This window comes from Rhea americana, unplaced genomic scaffold, assembly GCF_003343005.1.
Source record: "Rhea americana isolate MKP2758 unplaced genomic scaffold, rheAme1 scaffold_66, whole genome shotgun sequence".
In the NCBI taxonomy this organism is placed as follows: domain Eukaryota; kingdom Metazoa; phylum Chordata; class Aves; order Rheiformes; family Rheidae; genus Rhea; species Rhea americana.
This window is the reverse complement of record NW_028186823.1, coordinates 1,198,606-1,218,059: the sequence shown is the minus strand read 5'-3', so window position 1 is coordinate 1,218,059 and position 19,454 is coordinate 1,198,606. Positions and strand designations below refer to the sequence as shown.

Below are 19,454 nucleotides of genomic sequence, written 5' to 3'. Positions count from 1 at the left end.
ATTGTATTTGTTGCTTTAAAATCCTTTTGAAAATAGTGTAGTAGCTAATGGTATATGTGTTTGTCAGTTTGTGGATCACTTTAYGTGCAATAAAAGAAGTTTGATGCTATTTAAAAACTACTGAGTGATGGAACCCACAATTTGTTAAGAAGTTGTATGTTTTCTTCTTAGACTAGGTGCAATGGTAACTTACTGGAACTCTGTTTTGTATTAAATGTGAGATACTGTGGCAGGGGAGTGCAGAAACATATAAAAGAACATGATATATCTAAATATCTCTGTAGAGGATAAGTCTGGAGGATGGAAATTTATCAAATGCAGAACAAAAAAAGATCAATTTATACCAACTTTTAACGTAAAAGTCTGGGTTRGGTAAGAAAAAAAAGATACACAGGAAGTGTGGGGGTAGGAAGAGAAGAGCATACTTTTATTGGGGATGCTTAACAGTACGAGCAGCCATTGTCGAAAGGAGCTGGTCTGAAGCACACAGAGGATCTGTGATCTGCAGGATCTTGGCCAGGCCAAAGGAATGCTCTATGAAGGTGAGGAAACTGAGGTACAAAAATGCACGTAGAACATGTTATTTTGTTAACATCTATACAGTTCAAATGCTGTCAGAGTAAATCATCTCACGTTGCTCTGTAACATCTGTGTGCTATACGTTGTTCTCTCACGTTCCCCTGAAAAGTTAGCTTGTCTGAGTGAGTTCTGGGGTTGGAGCTCTGAGAAGGAGGTTGCTGCAGCTGGGAGGCTAAGTCGCTGCTGCTCAAGAGAGTCCTGCTCAAGTGGGCTGCCAGTCCCATTTCTGCAAAGGGAAGCTGCTCTGACCTTGCTGCTCATTAAGCAGTTTGTCACTCAAAGAGAGTGACCTTACAGAATGACTCCAAAACTTTGCTCCTTCACTGGGAATKCTGTAGGTGTGTTGGCAAATAGGACTCACATATGTGGCTATGAATTGGTTGAGCCTTAAAAAAAATATTTTAGTTGTAAGCAGGGAGAAATTTGTATTTTTAGTAGTTTCTCATGATATATAGATTTCTCTTTCAAATTTAATAGTAGTAAAGTGCTAAACTGTTTTAATGGTTAAATGGTGTTGATAAACCTAGTATTTTGCTAGTAGAACTTCTAATAGGTGTGAAGGTATGTAGCATCACTTAGAACAAACTGCTTTACAAGATACCCCACTCTAACATCTTAAATCTTGCAAGGAAGAGTAGGATGCTACATATTAAAACTTTCCTACTTTATGGAATTTGTATTGCAATTTAAGTGCATTGAGAACTGTTTTTCTCTTTTGTTCTAAATATATCTCTATGTGCAGTATTCTGGTACTGGCACGTAGCTTCCTGTTGCTCCCTTTAGATTTCTGTTTCTGAATCAGTTTGATGTTTGTGCATGTGAACTTGATCCAGTTTAAGTGTTTGTATTCATTTTGGTTTGTATGCCAAAAAAATTTCTTTTGACTTGGAAAAGTTTCCTTGTTTCTGTCTTGAGAAGTATTGTATTTGGAGCAAGACTATATGTTAGGCCTTCAGAATAGAGGAATATATCCTRCAGGTTGCTTGAAATACTCCACAACAGGTGGTGTTTTTTCTGGGAAAGGTTTCAGAGACTGCTCCCTACTCAGTTGTTTGATACCATGTAATGTGCTATGGTCTTGATCAAGTTGGGAGCATCAGTGGCAGGCACATAGATGGAAAAGGGATGGGAAGTGAAGCAATTGCCTTTTGTCATGTATCCTAACAGCATTCTTCAGTTATCTTACATAACTCATGTATTTGCATGTAGAAATAGTATCAGCTGTTTTACTTCCAGACTGAATAGCATGATATTACTTTCTATGTCTAGGTCTTGTAACTATTATTTGATTGCCTACCATAAACTACATGAGCTGTCAAGAGAGCAGTCTACAGTTAAACTGAGTGTATTTATTTTTTTTAATCTCTTATTTTAGTTTATACAAACTGCATTTTCTGTCTCTTCTGCTTTTTCTTACATAACATCTTTTGATCCTGTTGGTCATTGTCCAGCAAATTTGACAGGGGACTCCAATAGCAAAATTAGTTTCCAGAAGTTTTCTGAAAGACAGTGGCATGATTAGAGAGATCTAGGTGAATGTTCCTTTCTTCCATGGAAGGCTGCAGCCTGAGTCTACTCTGGCTTGCCAGCAGTCCAGTGAGCGCCTGTGTGGGTTAGGAGCATGATCAGAGGATGTGACGGGAGGGGGTTGAAGGACGTGGGAGAACAGGGACTGAAGGTATTGTGGAAGAAAGGGAGCTGGGTCTCTGCAGCCAGCTGTCTGTGCAGTTGTCTGTGCAGTTAGTCTGTGCAGTTACACGCGGTCCTTAGGAAATTGAGCTTTTTGGGGTCTGCTGCTTGTAGAACACTTTGCTTCCTATCATTATCTACATGATACAAACCTATTGCTTTTATTTTTTTTTCCTAAATTGAAGAATCCTGGGATTCATACTTATTCGCAGAAGCAGGTTTGTTTTTTTGCAGTGATATAAGCACAAAGTGATTCTGGTTAGTCCTGTTGAYTGTATCAGAAAAACCCAAATTAGTTTTATTTCAGCTTTTCCAAGACTTTTAATTTTAGAAGAGAGTCCTCTCACAAGCTGATTTCGCTCCTTCATGCATGCAGTATTAGTTCAGCATAGTCATCAGAGTGTAAAGAATCAGCTTAAAGATGTTTAATCTTTCTTGTTCAGAAGSCACTGGAAAGGAACCTGTTCTAAGAATATGTATTTTATTGTGAGAGGTATGAAGAAATGAAAGAAAATTATAAAGTCTTGAGGATAGATTTTAACACTGGAAGCTAAATAAGCACTGCAAAAGGCAACTTTTAATAYAAAGCTGCACTACCGGCTACTATCAGCTTTCTCTTTATTTAGGTTTTAAAAGATTGTACAGGTATGTGAGGTAGTAAGACTTATCCCTGGTTTCTGATTCCTTAAGATTTTTTTTAATCTTGTATTCCTTAGATTTCTTCTGAGAAGTATCTGAATGTTGGCCAGTATGCAAAGTGACATAGGAGAGGCTACAAGAGAGGAGCCTTAGTCCAAAAAGAGTAAAGGTGATGAACCAAACTGGATGTACTGGGAAGGCAGATGAGATAGTCTTGGCTTGCTTTGTCATCAGTCTAGATTTTACCTTTTTCCTGGACAGCTCCAGCTGTCGGTGGAGCACTAAAAATAGTTCATCAGACCAAATATAGGTGTCTGCGTTCTTTCAGGGGAGCAGACTCTCCCTTTGGACTCCATTAGTTGTGTTAATTAGATTTCACCTGACTAGAATGAAAGTCTAAACGCATATGTCATAGATGAAATGCACATGTCTTAATATCTAGCAGATGCTACCCTGCAGGCTTGATTCAGTCCTCTAAATGGAGGAGTGTGTTTCCATTTCAGAGGTGTTTGAGTTGCTGTAGAATATCTGTGACACTGCTTGGGACTGGTACTGGGGGCGGGAGGCCAGGTAGATTCACAGTTATGCTTTAATTGACCCTAGATGCTTATGTTTAAGGAGTTGAATCCTGCCCTGCATGTCTACAAAGTAGGCGTCTACATTACTTGTTGGCTCGGTATCTGATTTCCATTATAGTCGGTGGAGATCTACAGTGGCAGTTAACTGCCTGGCCTTTTAAAATATATTCCCCCTCTACCCTTCCATTACCAAGAACTGAAACATATAGAAGGACAGATCACGTGTATATGTTTTCATGCTCAGGGCTGCAGCAGRTCAGTTTGTAGAACAAAAAGTTATTCCCCATACTGTAATRGTGGCTGCTACTATTCCATACAGTGCAGGTACCAGAGTASAAAACAATCAGGTTATCGGGTGCAGAGAGAACGGAGAAAGCAAGCCAGAATACACCTGCAAATCGTGTATAAGGYAACATATATGTGCTGYRGTATTTTAAGGACTTTGGAATCTTTGGGCATAGTTTTGATTGGAGATCTTTCTCTGGTTGTTTTCAGTCTAGCRTTTCATTTTAAGTCAAAACACTGACATTTATTTGAAATGTGCATGCTCTGCATTGCAGCATTGTGTTTAGGAAGTTTGCTCCCTAGACTTTGGGACAGTGAAGTAGTGAGTAATCTGGAAACTTTAGCTCACGACTCTATCACATAACATTTTATTTTAAAGAAATACAGGGTTTGATTRTTCTGTTATTGAGACATAAAGTTTAAAATAACCCTATGCAGAAACAACTACTTTTCTCAGGTCTCCRTGCCAGATGGATGCAGCCTTCTTACACCACAATACTAAACTTTGGCATTTGTATCCTTTACTTTCATGAAGAAATTGAATCAATGGTTAAGTGAGACTCCATGCATGCAAGAAAATAAAGTATCTAAAATGAATGTAAGTATGTGTGCTTCAACTTCTGGTCTTCTGGTTTACTTGAGAAGCAATTTTGTAACATCTCTGGAATGAGGGGATTTTTTTTGCACCTGTTTATTGTTGTCACTATCATTACCCTCTGAAGGTTGTCTTTTAACTAATTTTCTTGCAGTTGTCATGAAGCTTGTAAGTTTTCAAAGACATGATGATAACAACATATGTAGCTKACATTTTCTTGTAAAGTTTTGTTACTTTGCTGAAATGGATGACAGTCTCATCAGAAGATGAAAACAGTATTTTTGACTAATCATCAACTCTTACTGAAATAATAAACTTCATCCCTTGAATCACTTGCCTGGGCTTGATTTCCCCCCCTTGCCCTGCAAAATAAAGAGCTGCTTTAATCACTTTGCAGTCCTTTTACAGAACCTTACATTAATCAGCATGTATATCAGAGAAGCACTTCACTGCTTTGTGGAAATTTTTTTTAGTGAAAACCCCAGTGAGTTCCCATGATAAGTAGATAAAAACTCACATGTTAGATCTAAGTATCAGATACATCGTGATGGCTGTTCTTGCAGGTGCATTTGGTATTTTGCATAATCACATTTGCATTTTGACTTATTTGTGCTCATGATGTGAATCCCCTCTTCATTTTGCATCCCTAGACACTTATTTTGTGTGGGAATGAGAATCAGATGTGCCTTCTCTTGTTACTATTGACTCTGTGGTTCATTCAGCTGGGGCTCTATGGGCTTCATCTTCAAGACAGTGAGATAACTGCAGTAGTTAAACTGAAGCTCTAAACTGCATTTGGTTTGTTTGTTTTAGTGCAAGCCTGCCAATTTAAAAATGCTATGATGTGACAAATACTTAGGTACATCTCACTGCTAATCCTCACTGAGGGTAAGTAGGATCACATMTCCATTGTACTCCATCAGGGAAGCTTTTGACTGACAAGAGATGATTAGTCCTGACAATAAGTAAGAAGGAAATTAATCTTGAGAGCAGAACCTGATGATTCTCAGCTTATGTATGAGGAAGCCYAGTGAATCTGAATAACGCTTTACAATTTATTTTGATACTGAACAATATATAAAATGCCTGATCAGGAGGAGCAGAAGCCTGGCCAAACATCAACTAAATCTCCTTGTGTGGATTACATAGGTTAAATAGGTTGCTTGAGGGGTGGTAGTGTGTGATTCAAAATAAAAAGGTTAGCGAAAGGAAGTTTCATTGCAAATTAGTATCTTCAGCTCCAATCTGTGCTGTTTTGTTTGTGCTAGTTCTTGGGAATAAAACTCATGATACTTTTACAAAATGTAAGCAGTCCATAAGAATAGAAAGATCTTACCTCTATTTCATTATCTGAACAAAGAGGCGTTCTGTAGAACACCTTTATCCAGATGAAGATCAACTGTTGAAATTGCCAGACTTTGATTTAAAAGATATTCTCCTGCCCTCTAGTGTTGAAGTACTTTCTGGTTATTGTACAATAGTTGTGTCTCAAGTCAGCTAATTGATGTTTTGCCAATTTCTGCTGCCTTTTGGAACACTGAGAACTTGCAAATTGATCCTTAGTGTAATTGGAAAATGACTGGGAGGTTAGTGTGTGATTTAAGCTTTCAGTAATGWTGTGCAGAGTTAGAATCCTTTTTTATTTCACAACCATTTTTGCATGCTATTTTTGATGTGTAGGTTTTTTGGGTTTTGTTTTCCTCTTAAGCAAGACAAYGTTTATAGTATATTTTCCACTGTCTAATACCTGTGTTATTAAAGGCTATGTGTTGGGTAGTGATTTTTTTTTAATATATTACATATCATTAATATTTCTATTGATCCAAATTGATATATAAGTACATAAGTAAAATACACAGTAAAATTTGTCTATTTTAAAAACTTCTATATAGAAGTGAAAGAATGAATTTTAGTGCTCTGTTGCAAAAAAAAAAAAAAAAAAAAAGTGAATGTGTTATTTATCCACATTGACTAAACCTGCCATTGTAGGATAGAGAGAAACTTGGGAATTTGATTGATGGCAGCATCAGTAATAAAATATTTCTAGAGGATTTCTGAGCAAAGATCACTAATTGGAAAAAGCCTTCTACTTGCTACTTGCACAGAGTATCTTCTGAAAAAGCAAGAACCAATAATGAAATTCAGGTTCTATAAAAGTTAATGGGCCAAGATTTCACATCAGTGCTCTAATGATGAAATTGCTTTTCTTTCCCCTGGCAAATCAGGTTCAGCTTGGTTGTTTAGTTTGTCTGTTTTCTTGCAGTTCTTTTAACGCTACTTCTAGACACACCCTCTGTTTTTAGTGAGTGACTTAACTTTTAAAGTATTCATGATCTTGCAYCCTTTTCATCAAATGAAGAATCCATAAAAATGAGAGCTACTTATTTCTAATTCGTGAAATACTAAAWTGTTGGTCAGCTTTTAGAGTTCAGCTGAAGTGAACTCAAACTTGGCTGACAAAGACGGTGCAAATATAGCCACTGGTGTCTATAAAATATGGTCTTATCTGCTTGCCCTGGAGTCATTAATCACTGCTATGCTCCACCTTTTACAAGTTCAGGCTCTTAATTAGCCACTTGTTTCACTTGATTTGCTGTGTTTTCTTTTTTTCTTTTTTTTTTGAGGGGGGTGGTATGGAAGTACCTGGTTATGTACAAGTCAAACTAGTCACTTTACATCAGGTCTTGGCTACATCTGGTTTAATCTGGCTTTGCAAAGGTTATTGGAGTGATTGGAGCGCTCTACCCATTCATTCATTAATATTTCTACTYCAAAATAAAAATGTTGTTATAAAGTTCATGGTCTTTTCTAACTTCCCTTTTCTCTCTAAGTGTATTTACTTACACAGCCAGTTTACACGTTCTGTAATGACTGTGTCAAGTTGATGATCGTGAAATACCATGTTGACCAAATACYTTTAAATACCTATTCAAACAGGCAAAAGTGAAAGTGGAGGGGGGAGCAAAGGGCAAGTACTTCAGATTTCCTACAGTAACCTATTAGGTACATCTGCTATGTTTTGATATGTCCAGTATATTTCCCCTAATGAGCCAGAAATGAGGCTTCTTAGAAGTGTTAAGTAGATACTGTTTACAATGCTGATTAAAATTACTATACACATGAAATCTAGTAAGATTTTCTAATAAGATTTTGCAATAAAGATTGTTGCAGTAAAGGCTAGGTTAGAATTTTGGAATTGGGACACAAATTACTGTATTAAAAGCATATTTTAAAAGCAGTGAGCCTGCTTAGGATCTAGAAGTTGATTCCCACATTCCCTTCTCCTTGCCTTTCACACACATGCTTCACTCTTTAGATATGGCTCAGTCTCTTCCTTTTTGGTAGCCCTTAATGGTTCTCATCAGAAATAGCTAGCCAGCATTTAATACTCTGTGAAATTCTCAAATGTAGACTCAGGCTCTTCTCGAAATAGATATTATGCCATAACATTTTGCATGTAAACACATGAATAATAAGATCGAATATTAATCACATTTGTAACAGTAGGTCCAACTGCAAAAGGAGATTCTACACCAAGATGTTGCTAAAATGACATGCCATCAACCAGTTTGTCATCTAGATTTCTGTAATATGTGCGCATGGAAGTTGTTGTGGATGGGAATTTTTTGGTTTTGGTTTTTGATAAGCTATAAGATAATGATAGCTATAGCCGCACTCCTCAGCCAAACATTGGAAACTGGACCTTTAGAGTAGACCAAAGACTAAAGTAGCCAACTGAGGTGGACCRGAACAGTGGAGCTCTCTCAGGTGGACTTCTGTGGCCGCCTTCTGGATCCCTGCAGCTACTTTTCAATCTAAGAAGATTCATTTCAGTGTGGCTTAGCTGATATTCTCACTTAACTCTCTTCTAACAGAAAGCAAAGAAGCTGCTAAATGGCACTAGGGGTCACTGTAAAGCAAGATTAAAATGAATATTGGAACACAGCATATTTGCACACTGAACCTMCATTCCTTGTATTGATATATTAACTGTTCTGAGACCTGGCTATATTTTATTTTTCTAGCTATTTTATTTTGTCTGGAAGGAAGATTTAAAAAAATAGATACAAAGATTTAATGAGGAAAAAGAACATCTTCCAATATTTGAGCCATCTTTACACAGGTATAACTTCTGTTTGCAATCTTTCGTGTTCATTTGTCACAACGTTTACTGATCTTACACAGATTTAGTCTTTTCATTATTTAGTCTTTTTATTATGAATAAACTAAAATAAATACCCTGTTTCAGTCTAGGTTCATGGAACCAAACCAGATCCACCTCACCATATGTGGAGTGCCACAAAATCACATTAGTAAGCAGGGTTTGAGAAAGTTCAACCCCTCACAAAACTGGTACTCTTAGCTCCTGTTCAGCATGGTCAAATAGATGGAGCCCTGTTCCTTGAGTATTTTGCTTTTTAAACAGAGATTATTTTCAAACCAAAAATATCTGTGAAGAATTCATTAGTCTCTGCTGTTTTTTACATAAATGAGAAATGAGAGTTGCATCAGCCTCAAGTCTTTRTCCTGAACTGCATGGGAAATAAAAGCTTTCTAGGGCCTTTAATRTTTTCGTCTAGTTCAGTGTGTGAAACTGCAGGCACTGACTTGTACTGTGAGGGCACACCTCTTTGGGTCATAYGTCTTTCTTCAGCAATATCTAATTATGTGATCGAGAAGTACTGCAGGGGAAGGCTGCAACCCTAGAAAGTGTCTGTTCTAGCACGGGTCCTTTTTGTTTGTGTTTCGGGGGGATGGGAGGGAAGAGAGCTCTTGAGAGGCACAACCTTTGCCGCTTTGCAGTTTGAGCACCTCTCTTCTGAGCCAGGATTGCTGGTCTGGAGTAGGTGAGTTGCTGGTATTGCTGTGGGAGATTGAGCCAGAGGTCAAATGACTTGATTTTCATGCATGAAGCATGAGACTTGACAGGTCTGCTTACAAAGTACACGAGTAAGTGCTTGCTGCACATGTCAGATGAGTGGCACCTAAGGGATATTTTTCCTCTCCGCTCTGTTGCTGTTCAGCATCAGGGAGGATGAAAGAATGACAGTGTGTTCCTGCTGGTGTGAGAAGCTTCAAGTGATCCTGGTGTTTTGCGGCCCTGGGTGTTGAAGAACTGACAGATTTYAAACTGATACTGAAAAGGAAATAAACAGGAAGAAATGGAGCCCTGTCCCAAAGTATTTGTGATCTATGACTGTTGTGAGGAAAGCTGGAAATATGGCAAACAAGTTTTAGCAAGACTTTGCTGTGATGCCTCTATGTTGTTTGTTGGTGAGATTGTGCCTTCTATAGGTTTGCCTGTCAGCTTGGATGTATTGTTTTTTATAGGSTACGTCCAATTAATGCAAATATTTTAGGAAATGTTTTTGGCATTAGTGGGCAGAACTGTAATCATTGGGCATTATGTACCCGAAATGAGAGACGGTCACAGCTTCAAGTGCATTCACAATGTCTATAGAGGAAAAATCTAATTGATAAACAGTTTATAGGACCCTAACTCATCTGTACTCAAAATTTTGCTCGATGACATTATGAAAAATTTATCTTCAGACAGGAAAAAAGTAGTGTTAGTAAGAGAGACATATATTAAAGTATTAGAAATATTAGAAGGAGGAGGGAGTAATGTACTCAGCTTTCTATGTAGATAGGAAAGAGGTGGAAGAGTGTTTCTCAGGACTGTTGTAAAGTGACTGAAGGTATAGGTAATGAGTCTGGCCCTAGAAATACTACTAGTGTGCAATCCCTTAGCAATTTAATTCACTGTATTCAGAGACAGTAAGGATACTTTTTTCACTGCTTTTTAGCAAAGTGATACTGTTTTTGTAGCTATGATGACTGGCCACCTTTATTGTAGGAATGAATGGTTTTATTCAGATCTAGCTGTGAACTGGTGAAGAAAATGTCATCATACTTCACTGTTTGTATTGATAACAAAACTTGTACTACAGATGAAATTTTACCTGGGCTGAGACTATATACGATATACAACTTTTTCTCTCAAAGTAAGTCTTATAAGCCTTATACTAGCACATTTTCAATAATGTTCATTTCACTTCTGCCTGTGGTATTTCTCAGTGCTCCCAGTACTTGCAAGGACATAGAGGCATGAATATACATACCTGCTTGTCCCTTTCTCCCCAGATAAATACAAGTCAGAGAGACTCTGAGATGTGTTCCCCAGTAGATTWGTCTGGACCACCTTAGCTGTTCTTCAAAGGCCAGAGATATAAATCCTCTTTCTGGTCTTGTGAATCTTCTGTCACTGTGAGACCAGCTTCTAAAAGAAAGTGCCATGGGTTACACATTTTGTAACACACTGTAAATACTCCGTGAACTTCCCTTCCTGATGTATTTGTGATATATTATTAGGTTGCACTGTGCTACAGTAAAATTCACAGGAAAACAAATTTCATAGAATAATCCACCTTCCTAATACACACCTCTCCAACAAATATGGCAGGAACTGGAATGTCATTCATCAAGTTCAGATTTAATATCTCATTTGTTCCTATTTGGTTTCTTGGTAGAGTCTGCCTGCCTCAGGCTATAGCAACATGTTTCTTCGTGATGAAATGTGATCAGTTATCTGAGTGCTAATAGTAGGAATACAGGTGGCATTTCCGTTTGCTTGGCATGAGTCTTGAGAGGTCCATTTTTTATAACAGCTAGATTGATTGTTCTATCATCCAGATTAAAGCATTCTTTTGGTAGCACGGCAAACCAGCCTCCTCGTGGGTTACTGTTAAGACTTTATGATCTTTGTTAACTGATCCACTTTTAGCATGCCTTCTACCTCCCGCTGGTTCTGACAAAGTCAACACCTGTTAGCTTCTTGACTGGACTTCATTCAACAGATCTCATGGCATGTACAAATGTTCATTTCTCTCTGGACCTTGTTCAAAATCTGCTTCAAGATCTTAACCAGGAGGCTATGGCTGGAGGGGAGGGCCTGTGCCTCCAAATCCTGTGCAGCTGAGGAGAGACTTGCAGAGAGGTCTCAGGTGAAATATGTGTGTTCTGTCTCTCATCACCAACTTTCTCTAGTTTATCAGATTTCATTATTTAGTTGTGCAGGGGATTGGACTGTGCCTGTACATCGCTGGTAAGGAATTCCCCTAGAGGAGGAAAACTCCTGCTGCCATTGAGCCAGTTTCTGCATGCTGTTCTTGCCTTTTCACTCCTCCAGCCTGGCAGCAGGTGATAGGATAGGACTAAGGTTGGGAAAAGGAGATCTTGCTGAGCTTTGATAAGTAGCTCATAGAACCAAATTGTAAGCTACTYTATCCTGCATTGGGATCATCACAACCTGGCACAAAGATCCTTAGAAGCAGGTCCTGATCAGAGATGCCTGATTTTCTYGTATTCGTTGCCATGAGGGAGAACCTGACCTACAACACTGTTGGCTGCATTTTGTTTGGGCAGCTTAAATTGCTTACCCAGGACACAGACCCAGCTAACATACTTGCTTATGTTCTGTTCAACAGTCTTGGTAGGAGTCTAGTAGGGAGACGTACTGCGCCTGTGATGTTGATTGTAGATGGGCATTAGATATGGTGTGTTTGGGCTACTCCAGGCTTACTGCTCAAGGGCATGCATTTGTTCTGAGTAAGGACAGTAACTCTGAGCATCGAAATGTGTCAGACCTACCACATGTGAAGACAATCTGACGTTCCAGGAACTGTGGTTTCACTGTGCTTATGGAGTGGGGTGGTTCTGCACATGCAGTGACCCATTATCTGATTTCTGCATGTGTGCTGCTGTGGTAGTGTRACCCTAAAAGCAGCAGGGTGATAGATTACAATTAAAAATGCTCTTCAGGCCAAAGGGATAGAGTTGGTAGGYTTATTTAAGCACAAAATCATGCACATTTGGTAAGGTTTTTATCTTCTTATCCCGATCTCTAGAATCTAAACAGCCCTGTACTGTCTTCTGAATGAACTCGCTCAGGTTTCTAGGCTCTCCATCTTAACAGACTCAACTAAGTGCAATCGTTTAGCTTTGCAGGAATGGAAGATTTGAAAACCACTTCCYAGAACTTCACACATTTTGCCACACTCAAATTAACAGGGTTATACTGTGCAAGTGAGTCACAGTAGCAGGACTTTAAAAGACTTGTATTTCACTTCTGTGGAATAGAAATTTCTCATCTGGAAACTAGAAAGAGCATAGTTCTGTGGTATAAAGAGAAAAGTACTTTTTCCGCTAATATTCATGAGACAGGTCCATACCTGTGCTAAGAAACATGGAGTTATACAAAGATCCCAGTCACTTTTGAGGGTAGTATGACTGTATATTTAGTGATTTCCCAGTCTTTCTAAGGCCATTAAAATACCTATTCCAATTTGCGAACTGCTTGTTGCTTTCCTCTGTGCAAATAAGTTTATTTTTTCAGTTTCATGATTGAGACAAATTGTATTTCCAGTCAGAGTGATTATTTGTGTATGTAGTTGGGGAGGGGGAGTAGGGAATGACTTTTAATGTGCTAATAAGTTGAAGTAAATCAGAAAAATGCAAAACGCTTCACTGAAATTATCAAAGGAGATTTTTTAGTTCTTTATATATGTGTGTGTCTGTCTACTTTTTTTCTTCTGTTGACCAGAATACTCTTACTTTAAGGGAAGTAGTTTCAGTTTAGCTTTAACGTTTAACACAAAATATGCTTGGAAGCAGTGATTTGGATGAGACTTTCTGCAGACCACTAAGGCTGAAGAGTTGATTCTAGGGCTGAAAAGATGGGACATGAGCTGCTTTCTGAGGTGCACAGTCCCCATGAGCTTTTATTAGATAAATTAAAATGCAATACTCCCTCYCTTCACCACGACCAACTAACTGTTAGTCACACCTGTCCCCAGACGTTTGCTGGAGTTTATTTTGTGCAGCTGCTGCAAGCAAGCTGATGCCAGATGGTAACCTCGCTCTTCGAGCATAAAGAAAAGAACGGAGAGAACCGTGAGGGTCTTGGGTCTCCACATGACTGCCTCTTCCCCCGTAAGTCCCCGATCTGGCAGTCAACGGGAGTTTTCTGTATGAAGGGCTTGTAAAGCCAAGCTTTCTGTAGCTTTAACCTACTGCAATTAGCCTGCCCTTTGATTTTAGTGGCTTGGACTTCTTGCATTACTCTGTGGTCAGGTGAACAATGGAAAAGAATGTAATTAAAATGGAGGCAAACTTAATTCAAATTTGATTATCTAATCAGCATACAGAGCCATAAACAGCCGCAAAAAGGAGGCTTGAATTTGTTTGATTTCTTGTTTTGTTTTGATTTCCCTCTGGAAGTACCGAGTGCTTTTGAAAACAGGATATTTTATTGGGCCACCTAATTTTAATCTCTCAGATTTGAGATTTTTTTYCCCCTGATTTCTATGTGGGTTTGGCATGTGGGCCCTGTATATTGTAGTGAGAATATTCACTGCATATGATTTGCAGACCAAATATTTCTAACTCTAGTGTCTACTTCTAATATTGGCAATAGCATAGGGTGCAAAGTAAAATCTTATAAAAAGACACAGTTATGAGCAAGTTTTTTTTAAAAGTATATATGTTTGCAAAATCAGTAGCAGGAAGTATTTATCATTCTGAGAAATGATGGTCATCAAAATAAAACTGTGTTTACGGTGTAATAATTAATTGCATCAGGATTAATATCTTATACTCTGGAAAAAATGTGCAAGTGTGCATCTATGCCAACCTTGCTCCTTTTGGAGAAAGGTCAGAGGATAAAAGTATTATGCCTTGTCAGGCAGCCAGCACCATTGTACAGCTGTTATTAGCTGTACTCAGCATAAAAGAAATAGGCTCTTGCCTTCAGCTCACAAAATACAAGCCTGAAATGGGTTGTGCGAAATATTCAATTAAGATCTGTTATGTACTTGAAAGCAGTCTTGGTTCAAGTCCAGACTGGCTCTGYGCACTTGTACTCATTTGCTGGAATTCTGTTTGTCTGATGTTTTCCAGCAAAGATTTTTTTCCAGAAAGGGTTGTCTTAGCCATATCTGAGGATGTACAGACTTTCACAGATTTTTGTGACTGGCATTATGATTTGATTTGTATTTTCTTCTATTTTACCTGATGCCTTCGAGGATTTGCAACAATCATGTTGATTTTTCACAGCTGAGGTAAGGCTCGCTTCAGTGGATGTTTCCTGACGTAAACAATCAGACGAACAGCCATGACTCCATGTGTACCTGCGCTGACAAGGAAGCTGAACCACTTAAGAGATCTGCCAACTTGTGTATTTTCAAGGAGGCTAAGCTTTAACTCAAATCAGTTAACCAAAACCAACTAACTCAAAGTTAACAGCAAAGATGAAGTAATTGGAACTTTAATTTGACGTGGAAGCTTGCTTTCAAGACTGTAAGGATGTGCTTAGCAAAAAGGAGGTGGAAGAGTTGCAAARGATGTAAGCTAGCAAAGCAGGGACTCTGACTAATGGGTAACCAGCATTTCCTGAGGGCTTATACTCTGCTTGTCTTTCCTAGTATGTTTTTGCAGGTGTTTATGTAAATGTATCCAAGCTACAGCTGCACTCAGTTTGCTATGTAGATATTCCTACCTGCTGGCCCAAAGTCCACACCCCAGTGTCCTCAGGGACATCTGACCTACGCTCAGTTAAAAGCATGCTCTTTTGCACTGTAACCTGTTAGTATATGTTCTAACTTGCACTAAGCTTCATGTTAAAACCTARGAAGGAGTCTAGACATGAGATGAAGCTTATGTCACGTGGACCGTTAGAAGAGCGCAGCCAGATTTGCTGTGCACACTTCTGTTGCATGGAGGCCCAGCAGAAATGGGGAAACCAGATTATTGACAAATTAAATTGTCAATAATTTCCTGTTCAGCAAATCCTAACTTCTAACAGTGTTAGCAAATCAGCGTGATCAATTCAGAGGTCACTTTCCCTGCAACAGAGCACTGGCAGTCCACAAAAGGTATAGCACGCAGACCCAAAAAGGACAACTATAGAGGGAGGGAAAGGCAGTGGGAAGACACCCAAAAAGGACAACTGTAGGGGGAGGGAAAGGCAGAGGGAAGATGAGATAGTCTGGCTCCTGGTAATGAGACCAATTTTCAGGGCAGCTATGCCAGCTGAGTTCCAGAAAGGCACCAGGGAATTCAGCTCAATGGGCTTTAATTTGTGCATGTGTATATAGATTTTATAGCACAGGCACAATTCCAAATGCCTTCCAAATCACGCCATTGTACTTAAATCCTAATACATAGATAATGCTGCTGTGCAATAATCAAAGCAATCTTTATCATATTAAAAACTGAAACTCTTGAGGGCATAGTTTAATCAATATATTATTGAAACTAAAATCCAGCCTTACTGTGGTRATTGTACTACTAGGTGCTATACTTAATTCATGAAGAAAACTATGAGTTTTAAATTTGAAATGAGGCTCTCAAAATTTGCTGGTTGATGGAGAGTGTAATATTAATTTTGTGCTGGCTGTAGGCATCAAATAAATAGAAAGAACAAAAGAAAAAAAGAAAGAACAAAAATCCTTCCTCAGAGTTCTTGGGATAGCTTTCAACAGATTCTTAAAGGGCTCATCAAAAAATGTTTTAGCAAAACACCGCAGAAATGTAGGTGTAATTCACAAGGTGCACCTCTGTTTTTACTGAAGAATGTTTTTGTTCTGTTCTTTTAATAATGTATGTATATGTCGGATGTCTAAGTGGAGGAAAGATATATATTTTTTTTTAATTTAAATACTTCTCTATAGTTTCTGTTGTATTCTCTCCTTTTTCCAGACAGATAAACTGCTTGGAGGTGGGAATGTATGTGGGGTATGTGTATGTATGATATCCTGTAATGGCAGTAATCATATGCAGGGAGTGGAAGAATAACCCTTATTCTAACCCTTATTTGAGCTTGTACATTTTCCTACAAATTTGGTAAGATTTACTTTAATTAAAAAAATAATAATTTGATTCAAAAGAAAATACCCCACAGAAACAAATCTGGGTTATATTCGGCTAGTAAGGAAACAAAGGATGATATAGGATATAGAAATGACTACGACTTTCCATTCCAGTTTTCCTTCCTCATTTAACTTTTCTTTGGCCTTTTAGCTAGAAATAATGCATGTGGGCTGGAACAACAACAGGCGTCAAGTTTTCTCATTACCGGCTTCTCTGATATGGTAACACAGCAGTCAAATACCTGSTCTTCTCTCCTGTCAGGTCCTTCTTTCCTATTGCAGGGATATGTTTTTCTCCTGGTATCTGTACCTTCCCCCTACCTAGCCAATCTTCTACTCCTGCCTTTCCTTAGGGACGCAGTCTCCAGTGTGCCACCATCCCTGTGTATTGTGTCATCTGCACCAAATAGACCCCTGGTCCTGCCTGTTGTACTGTGTGCACAACTGTGTACGCAGCTATGTATTATACCATTAATTTGGGCCCATCATTGCTCTACCAAGTCCACGCTATGCTCATGGGAAAGGAAGTGCTACAGGTCACAGGGGAATAAAATCAGTGTGGTTTTATAGGTACTGTTTGGTAAGTCCCAGTACAAGTTAGCTTATTAATTGGAGAGCTATAACAGTACTTTAGGATGACCAGTTATGTAGTATCTTCCTGCAGCCCAACAAACTCTAACACATGGTTCATATATTTGTTCAGATACTGATTGTTCACCTATAGAAAAGCAAAAGAATAACTGGATTTCTTGTTGGCAAGGAAATGACATCCAAAAATGGTATTTGAGCACCAAACTCTCACTGACTTAGGAATCTGGACCTTGAGCTCTGTGGCCATCTGAATACAGCCTCATGTAAATGTGCTTGACTGAAGTGGCTGGAGCCGGCTGAATCTGTGTCGCCTGTAAGAGCAGAATTGGAGTTCCTCTRCATGTGAACTTTGCTTGGCAAACTGGCTGGCTTGTTCCGAAATGTAAACCGATCCCTCAGAAGCTCGTATGAATGGCGAGTTTGGTCAGGTGCGAATGTGACCCTTCAGACTGATGTGGCACTAACCCCTTTGCCAGAGTTGCTCTTATCTACAGTGGAGATGACAGTATTTCCCTCCTTCATAGTATGGAAGGATAAATACATTTTAATACTGGGGGGGTGGGGAGGGAGGGAGAACATATTAAGAGTTTAAACTGCAGGTTTAAATAAACTACCATGTTGTAGTCTACCTTGGTAACCTCTAGTTGTTGCTGCATAGCTATTGGTTTTTTTACACTTCTTTTGTGCTGCTTTGTTTTTTAAGTGCATGTAAGTTAAAGTGCATTAATAGATGCTGTGACCCTTCTGTCTAAACCCTATGGTTTATTTTAGAAACACATCTAAAACATAGAGAAATGAAGCTGACTTCATTGAGCTAGTAATGAGATTCGAATATGAGTGTTGGGAAGGAACAAAACTCTTCATTATTACAGTTTTATTGTGACTTCTGTAGTATTTTATTTTTTTTCTTTAAGTTCTTGCTGGTGGCATCAAGTGAAAAGCCTTCAAAAGAAAATTTCTTAAGTTTATAAGGGCAAAGGAAAACTTGAAAGCATAAAACCTATGTGTTCTGTAACTACATGGCAAAAAAAAAGTTCACACATACTGTTTTCAATATCAAAAATTTTAATAACACAAGCTCAACATTTTTGGAAGACCTGATTATTATTTTTTAATTACTTTATTTTTAAGCTACAGGCAATATTGATGCAGTTCATTATTATTGCTTAAATTCAGAGTCTTGAAATCCAGGGCCTGGAAATTTCTATCCTGAAATAATAAAAAAAACCCTGTGTCTAAAAAACTAGTAATTTGGAAATATTCAAATAATAATCTGTTTCTATATTGTGAGAAATTAAAAAAAAATAATAAAATGAATAGGCTCATATTTGGTGTTCGTCCAGTTAAAAAAGGGTGGTGGATACCAGATTACTCATTTCTAACTTGAACAAACCCTGACTATGCCTATATTCATAACTTTTCCGTAGTAACCAAGACGGATTGTTGAGTTGAGACAGTTTTTGCTCTGCTCCATGTGTTTCTACTGAACCTTAGTAGAACTATTTTGGTGTTAAATACTGCCAGGCAATGAGTAACCATTTTTCCACTTTACTGTAGGAATATGTGGCTTTAATTCTTCCTCGCATCAGCTGTGGCCTTAATTTTACATCCATCTTCAGTGAGCTGATTGAACTCACTAACCTAGTGGAAAACTATTCTTCTTCCAAAAGAAAAAAAAGAAAAGCTTTCCTTAGTTAACTTTATGCTGGATTAATGTATTGAATTAGCTCAGGCAAGATAAACATAGTGGAAGAGTGGTGCAGGGATGATGAGGAGAGCGACCTCTTGTTTTCAGTGGCAATGGTGGTTCAGTTCTTTCAACTATGGTTTCTTGATGTAAGGTTTTTATATGTACAGCAATTGCAGTAAAGGTAAGGCAGTTAGCCTAGATTTGCAGTAGTGAAAATGGAAGCAGAATCTGACTCTCAGGTTATTGTTTGGCCATCACAGAATGGGTAGGGTCTCCCGTAACTCTTACCAGTCTCTTTAGAATGGTGCTTTACTTTTGTTTTGTTTCAGAGCATATAATTGTACCACTGTTTCAATAGCAAAGTGTTCTACCTTTGGGGCCAGGGATTTGAAGGCAATAACTTTGCTACTCAGTGGTATTCAGTCAAATATTGTAGGCTATCATCATTCTAATTTGAAGCTTTTCTTTTTTTTTTTTTTTTTTTTTTAAAAAAAGGAAACAGTTTTGTTTGGTTCAATAACACAACTTGCGAAGGGTAGCTGGCCTGTTACAGAATGTCCTGGTGATCCAACCAGGAACCATACAAAGCAGGGGCCTTTATGAGTGTTTGACTTTAGCCACAAGGACATAGGACATTTTTATATTAAAAACAAATGTAAGCGGGTATATTCCTTCTGATATCGAGGAGAATTTGAATTCACTAAATTACAGTCTTTGCCCCTTTGATCAGGTGCCAATTACTCTTTCTTTTAGAAACAATACTGTTGGATGGAACAGCTGACTTGTCCTTGTTGGATATGATGGTTATAACAATGTGCACAACAAGTAATTAATTCTTCTGGCCTGGCCCTTTCCTGTGATGGCTGGTGGCTTGAGATGAA

At 38.4% G+C, this 19,454-nt stretch overlaps 1 protein-coding gene across 1 annotated transcript in view; it reads left to right on the top strand.

Moving 5' to 3' along the window:
- The first annotated feature begins 472 nt into the window (after positions 1-472).
- RASA3 (RAS p21 protein activator 3) overlaps positions 473-19,454 on the top strand; it is a 182,000-nt gene continuing 163,018 nt past the window's right edge. The window contains exon 1 of the mRNA XM_085320869.1: positions 473-542. The gene's annotated coding sequence lies outside the window, so the exon portion shown is untranslated. The remainder of the gene's footprint in view (positions 543-19,454) is intronic.